Source organism: Pyrus communis, chromosome 16, assembly GCF_041283825.1.
Source record: "Pyrus communis isolate YQ-2024b chromosome 16, ASM4128382v1, whole genome shotgun sequence".
NCBI classification, from domain to species: domain Eukaryota; kingdom Viridiplantae; phylum Streptophyta; class Magnoliopsida; order Rosales; family Rosaceae; genus Pyrus; species Pyrus communis.
This window is the reverse complement of record NC_142580.1, coordinates 16,727,677-16,735,371: the sequence shown is the minus strand read 5'-3', so window position 1 is coordinate 16,735,371 and position 7,695 is coordinate 16,727,677. Positions and strand designations below refer to the sequence as shown.

General features: G+C 34.6%; 1 long non-coding RNA gene across 1 annotated transcript; it reads right to left on the bottom strand.

Moving 5' to 3' along the window:
• Positions 1–6,670: 6,670 nt before the first annotated feature.
• LOC148690060 (uncharacterized) lies at positions 6,671–7,238 on the bottom strand. The gene is made up of 2 exons (XR_015957652.1): positions 6,968–7,238; positions 6,671–6,878 (listed from the first exon to the last, which is right to left on the bottom strand). It is a non-coding gene; the product is annotated as an uncharacterized LOC148690060 (long non-coding RNA).
• Between the last annotated feature and the right edge of the window lie 457 nt (positions 7,239–7,695).

Here is a 7,695-nt window from a genome sequence, read left to right as displayed (position 1 = left end):
AAAAAAAACCCTAATTCGAACAATGTAATTGAAATTAAAAAAACCCCTGATTTAATAACCCTAATCTAACCCCCAGTGAAGCACCCTAAATCTAACCCCCAAATTAACAAAACCTAACCTAACCTCACTGCCCAAAATCGTTCCCCTAATTTAAGACCTAAATCTAACCTCAATTAAGAACCCAAAAAACTCTAATTTAAGAACCTAAATGTAACCCGCAATTTATGAACCCTAAATCTAACCGGGACTACCCTAATTCTAACCCCCAATTTGAAAAAAAAAAAAAAAAAAAACCAAAAAACCAAAAAAACCCTAATTCGAAACCCCAATTTGTAAATAAAGCAAATTGAAAATGAAAACTGAAGAGGAAATTACCTCTTGGAGACGAAGTTGAGACAGCCGGAGAGAGGGACGAAGAGACAGATGGAGATACAGAGGAAGGAGAGAGAGCGTATCGCGCAGGGAAAAGGAAGAAGGCGGAAGTGAGGGGAAGAAGGAGAGTTGGGGTTAAAATATAGAATCTTGTGTGATAGAGCCTTTCTCTTGCAAGGCTAAAAATTGTCGCGCAAGTTTTTTAAAATTTCCGTGAAAAAAAAAATGCCTTAATTGAAATTTCAGACACTTGCGTGACGAATACAATATTTCGTCGCACAAATATACTTTGTGCGACGAATACAATATTTCGCCGCACAAAAATACTTTGTGCGACGAAATATATGTATTCATCGCAATATTCCCACGTAAATTTGAAATAACAGTTAAATCGAGATTTTTTCGTTTCTAACCGTTAAAAAGTTTTCTCTCGTTACTTGATCTCTGAATGTTTCTTTTTTGCGATTTTTGGCCTATGCGATCTCAAACCATATACAAACAAGTTTGATGGTTGGATCGTTCAAATTAGTTTCGTAGAATGCGTATCCTGTCAAAAAGTTAGATTCACTAACACTTTGAGTTTATTTATACGTTCATTAAGTATAACATAAAATTTTTTGGTATCCACTAGTGTAAATAGTTTAAATTGAAGATTGAATTCATTCATTGTATTCATATAGGGTCAAGGAGTGTAGCTGTAAAAAATCATCAAAATCGGAGTTAAAAACCGTTAAATAGTGATTTTTCGTTTCTAACAGTCAAAAAGTTTTGTCCCCTTACTTGATCTTTGAATGTTTGTTTTTTGTTATTTTTGGCGTATGCAATCTTGAACCATATACAAACAAGTTTGATGGTTGGATCGTTCAAATTAGTTTCGTAGAATGCGTATCCTGTCAAAAAGTTAGATTCACTAACACTTTGAGTTTATTTATACGTTCATTAAGTATAACATAAAATTTTTTGGTATCCACTAGTGTAAATAGTTTAAATTGAAGATTGAATTCATTCATTGTATTCATATAGGGTCAAGGAGTGTAGCTGTAAAAAATCATCAAAATCGAAGTTAAAATAACCATTAAATTGTGATTTTTCGTTTCTATCCGTCGAAAAGTTTTGCCCCTTTACTAAATTTCTGAATGTTCGTTTTTTGCAATTTTTGGCGTATGCGATCTCGAACCATATACAAATAAGTTTGACGGTTGGATTGTTCAAATTAGTTTCGTAGAATGCGTATCCCATCAAAAAGATAGATTCACTAAAACTTGGACTTTACTTATACTTTCATTAAGTATAACATAAGATTTTGTGGTATCCACTAATGTAAATAGTTTAAATTGAAGATCGAATTCATTCATTGTATTCATATAGGGTCAAGGACTGTAGCTATAAAAAATCATTAAAATCGGAGTTAAAATAACCGTTAAATCGTGATTTTTCGTTTCTAACCGTTGAAAAGTTTTGTCCCATTACTTGATCTTTTAATGTTTCTTTTAATGTTCAGACGATGGTTTTTAAATTTTTTTTTATTTTGTTTACAATTTATTATAAAATACAAACATACCAAATTTATTTACAAAGTAATTCACATATAAAATGGGAATCATTCATACCATTTTTTCCAACATGCATTAACCATTTCATGTGTTTTAAAAAAAAGTTACAAATAAATTACCTTAATCTGCATCTGAACTATAATAACTTTCACTTTCGTTGCTATCATCATTTTCAGTGTCCCATTCCTCATCATGGATAGGTACGTCACCATCGTCGTTTGTGCGCACTGGACCATCGTATCATGGAATATTACCAATGTCAATTGCGATCGACTGAATTGGTATTTCGATTAAAGATACTCCTTCTACTTGAAATGGTTCTTGGATAAGATTAGTATCTTGAAGTGTTTCCGCACCACCTTCCATCAAAGACTCAAGACGTTGGTCAGCAACATTGTCGATGTCGTCGTCGGTACAGTCTTGTTCTGGTATAGTATACACGTTCCTATGAATCATCGTCTGAACAACTTTCCAACCCTTCTGGCTTTAGGGTCATCTAGATACACAATTTGTTTTGCCATGCTTACTAAGATGTAAGGATCATCATCGTACCAAGTTTTGGAAGTGTTCACGGCTAGTAATCCATGATATCTATTCACACTTCCATGCCTATTTGGGTTTGTATCAAACCATTGACACTTAAATAGGATCACTTGGCATCGGTCTTTTTAAAGCAATTACATGACACTTGTTAGTTTACCATAGAATTTAATGTCTGTACTTTCGCCTCCCAAAGGGACATGAACACTGCTGTTTTGCGTACACAATTTGTCATCTCGTGCACCCGCTAAGAACTTGACGCCGTTCACATGGCAACCCAAGTACAATTCAATGCGAATTGGTCAAAACGCCAAGTTATATAACTCTTCACTGTACACGGGGGAATTTGATGCTTTCAGTTGATTCACCTAATATTAGACAAACATTTAAATTTGTTAGTTCGAGCAACTTAATTGCTACAATATATATGTCCAGTACAAAACACTTCAAACTTACATATTTGAGAAACCACTGCGGAAACAATTCACGGTGTTTCTTGGCATACAAATGTGAAGGATGTGCCTGCTTCATCATATTTTCATGCTCGTCTAGGTATGACAGTATCTTATCACAATTGTTGAGTACAAACCATTGTGCTACCTCCATGTCCATCTTGGAAAAAGACTCGCCAGAAATCGAATCTCCAAATGGTCGAGCAATTTGGGCAAAACTGAAAGTTTCTCCTTTCTCACACCCCCGTCATTATTGCAAAGATGACGATTGAAAGTTGTCTCAACATCCTTTAAATACATTTGACAAAATGTAAGCTCTTCAAATGCCACCCAAGCTTGTATAATGGACTTCGGGCTTCGCTTTGTTTCGTACACTTTTCTTCAAGTCTCCGAGAAGCCTACCAAAAGAAAACAATATGCACATATTACTAATCGTAATATATTTAGTATTGATTAATAAAAAAAGATGAGGAATATATATCTTTCTATTGGATACATCCATCGAAAGTTGACCGGTCCAGCAAGCATTGCCTCCTCTAGTAAGTGAACCATCACGTGTATCATACTTGTGAAGAAAGCTGGAGGAAATATCATCTCAAATTTGCATATAACTTGAACAATGTCATGGCGCAACTGATTCACGTCCATTTTTCGCAACGTTCTTGACGTCAATTGCGAAAAAAAATTGGACAACAACATGATTGGTTTCACTACATTGGTTGGCAAAAGATGTCGAATACCCACAGCAAGTAGGCATTGCAAAACCACATAGCAGTCATGACTGTTTAGGCCAGCTAATTTATCCCCGTCAACATTCACGCAACACACGATATTTGAAGCATACCCATCGGGAAACTTTACAGACGATAAAAACTTTTAAAATTATTTCTTGTCATTCGATTTCATTAAAAAAATGCAAGATCCCTTATGGCTTTATCATTGTCCTTATTCATCCATAAAGCCCGTCATAGTCCCATTCGTTTCAAATCAAGACGAGCTTTGATCGTGTTCTTTGTCTTGCCCTAAATATCTAGAATTCTGCTAACCATTGTGTCAAATACATTTTTCTCAACATGTATAACATCGAGGTTGTGTCTCAATTTTAATTTGAACCAATACGGGAGCTCAAAAAACATAGACTTGTGTGTCCAGTTCATAAGTGTAGAAGGTCTTGTCTTACTGACATTGGTCCCGAAAAGAGCAAAATCCAAAGGGTTAAGTTGTTCCAAAATTTGAGCACCAGACCATTCTTTAGGTCTAAGGCGATGCTCATTCTCCCCATCAAACTCTTTATCCTTCTATCGCCACTCGTGGTCCGAAGGCAACCATTTTCGATGACCAAGGTAACAAATTTTTTCGGCGTGCCAACTAGATGTTACGTCTTCCTTGCATACAGGGCATGCCATATAACCCCTAGTACTCCACCTGGAAACTATTGCATATGCGGGGAAATCGTTCACAGTCCACATCATTGCAGTACGCAAAGTGAACATCATGCTAGTACATTTATCGTATATGCGCACACCGTGTGTCCATAAATCTTTTAGCTCATCCACCAACGCCCGTAAGTATACATCGATTGACCTACTGCGATCCTTAGTTATCAATAGAGTCATCATTATGTATTCTTTTTTCATACATTTCCATAGTGGCAAATTATACGGAAATATTAAAATCGGCTAAATACTGTGGTGTTGGTTTAAAACCCCAAATGGATTAAATTAGCCAGTGGCAAGTCCCAATGTAACATTACGAGAATCAGCAACAAACTAAGGGAACGTTCGATCGAACTATTTCCATGCCTTCCCATTTGTAGGATGCCTCATCACATCGTCGTCTACCCGTTTTTCCTTATGCCATCTCATGTCTGTGGCAGTATGCGTTGACATATACAATCACTGCAACCTAGGTTTTAGGGGCAAATAATGCATAACTTTTTGTGAGATCTTAGTCGTTCTATTCTGAGATGTCATTTTGAACCTCGACTCATTGCATATTGGGCATTTGTCCAATTCTTTATTCTCTTTGTAGAATAAAATACAATTATTTTTGCAAGCGTGAATTTTTTCATAACCCAATCCAAGACCATTCAACACCTTTTGCGTGTGTCTATGGTCTTTCAGCAAACAATTGTCCTTCAGAAGCATTCTCTTGAAAACGCCCAAAAAGTAATCGAAAGACTAGTTCGACATACAATACTTTATTTTTTCATGCATTAGTTTCACAATGGCCATGAGAACGGAAAAGCTCTCACACCCCGGGTATAACTCCTGGTTGGCATTTTTTAATAGTTTTTCATATTGTTCGAACTCTGCACTATCCACTGGTGTAGGCACGTCATCTTCCCCTTCTTGATTGGTGTTTGTCGATGCAAATGGAAAAGCATCATTTCTAATATCCATGACTTGTTCATTAGGATCCATAATAGGTTCAACATTATCCACTATTATGGCGTTTGAAGACGAAGCATTGTCTAATTGTTTCCCATGATGGTTCCAAGTATTATATGTCTCAATCATTCCATTCCTTACTAAATGAAATCAAACATTTTCAATTGTCTCCCTTAACGTGTTGTTACATATCCTACAAAGATACCGGATTCTAGTTGCACCCATATTGTGTGTACATGCAAAATCAATAAAATCCTCGATTCCATCCAAGTATTCGTCTGCGCATCTATTCGGGTTATATATACAACAATCACAAAAACTTCATACAAAATGATAATGTCACCTTATGCCTTCAGTAAGGGCCCTATCCCATTCGGGAATGCATAGTCATGTCACGTAATTTATGGCTACATCATAGTAGATTTCGACGTGGATGAATTTCGGGAGCATCTCGATACAATTCTTCGAGTGTACGACCCGAAGAACGTGTGGAGATGACACCAAAATCTCCACAACCGAAACTTAATCCTTCAACCATAAACTACGCGTCATAACTGCACATTCCCAAACTGTCCAAATAATGAGACAATTCAAGAATTAATTGGACCGCAGTCATGCTTTCACATCCATACGCGAAATCTAGCTAATCATCGAACGGGAAACTAAGTTTTACTAAAAATAAAAAACAAGTATGAAGTTAATTTGAATTAACTCCGTTCATCACAACACATATTTGTATGTCACTTACAAATTTAACAACATAATATAAATATAATTTCAGAACACAAATAAACATAACAAACTAAGTTCAACATAATTTAATTAATTTTATATGTTAAAAAAATAAAACGAAGAAAATACCTTCTCAATCGTTCTCCACCAATCGCTAATCACACACAATATGCCTATAGACAACGAAATTAATGGCGTTAGTATGAATTTACAATAATACTTTTACCATAACAACAAAAAACGCTTACCATACACACACACATAGCTCGATTAACCTAGAGAAGAAGATGGAGGGAGTATTAGATGAAGAAATTGAGAAAAAATGTAAATGACGAATGCCAGATTAAGCAAAATTGAAGGGATGAGTGCAGAGGCACAATCTGCAATTTTTTTGCAATTTGCCTCTACACATGGTTGAATCTAGATTAAAAAGGACAAACGATTTTGTGCGACAAATTACGTATTTCATCGCGCAATCCTTTTTTTTTTTTTTTATGTTTTTTTTTATTTGTATGTATTGTAAATTTTTATTTTATTATAAATAAAAAACTCAAACCTAATTAAACATTAAGTTAATTAACAAAACTAATTTACTATCCCAAATAGAAATTATAATTAATGCAAATATTAATACTCATCCACATAACATATATTTATTATTAAATTAAAAATAAAGTCCACAAAATCTTATTTAAAAAAAAAATAAAAAACAACTCTCATCAACTTCACTCCTCCCTCGCCCGCAAGACATCAAACTTCCACTGCCGAAAACTCTGCTTGAAAAGCCCATCCACATAAATCCGTTGCTTTTCATTGGTTTCATCAAAATCCCAATGAACCTACATTAATGCCAATAACAAAAAATTAGTAATTTAAAAAATATTATGTTTTAACAAAAATAATTGTTAATTATTTACCACAAACTTACCGATAATTCTCCCAGCATGGATTTCTTCAACTAGTCAGGAACCTTTTTCCAAGACTCAAACTCGGCAGAACAATCCCTCCGCACCAAATTCCCAATGTCATATTTAAATTCGGCGTACGCCTCAACCATTTTTTTGCCTTCAAAGTACGACACTTGCTTCCGTCTGTACCTCTCTAATCGCACAACAACTTTATTTTTGCCAGAACCTTCTCTAGAATCAGCTATTCTTTTTTAAACAAAAAATTTTTGAAAACTATGCCTCTGAAACTGTGATTATATAGCAATACGACACCTTTACGCGACGAAATATTAGTCGTGCAAACCTCTAAGTCCCTTGCGCAAAATGCATCATAAATACGCCATAAATTAGTGGGTTTGAATGCAATCTGACCGTGCTTTGCGCAACAAAAACATGTATTCGTCGCGCAAAAATATCTTACGCGACGATACTTATAACTGTAATTACAAAATTTACGTAAACATAGATATCTATGTTTACGTAAATTTTATAATTACAAACAAATATTCACAAACGATTTAATACCTTAAAAATCTATTCTAAAATTAATTAATACTTTAAATATTGATTATGTAAATAATTAATACCTAAAATATTATTCTATAAATAGTTAATACCTTAAATATGTATTCTACAAATAATTAACGGCTTAATCCATACAATTATTTTCAACATAAGTACGATATTCGTTAAAGATTAAAAGCACATA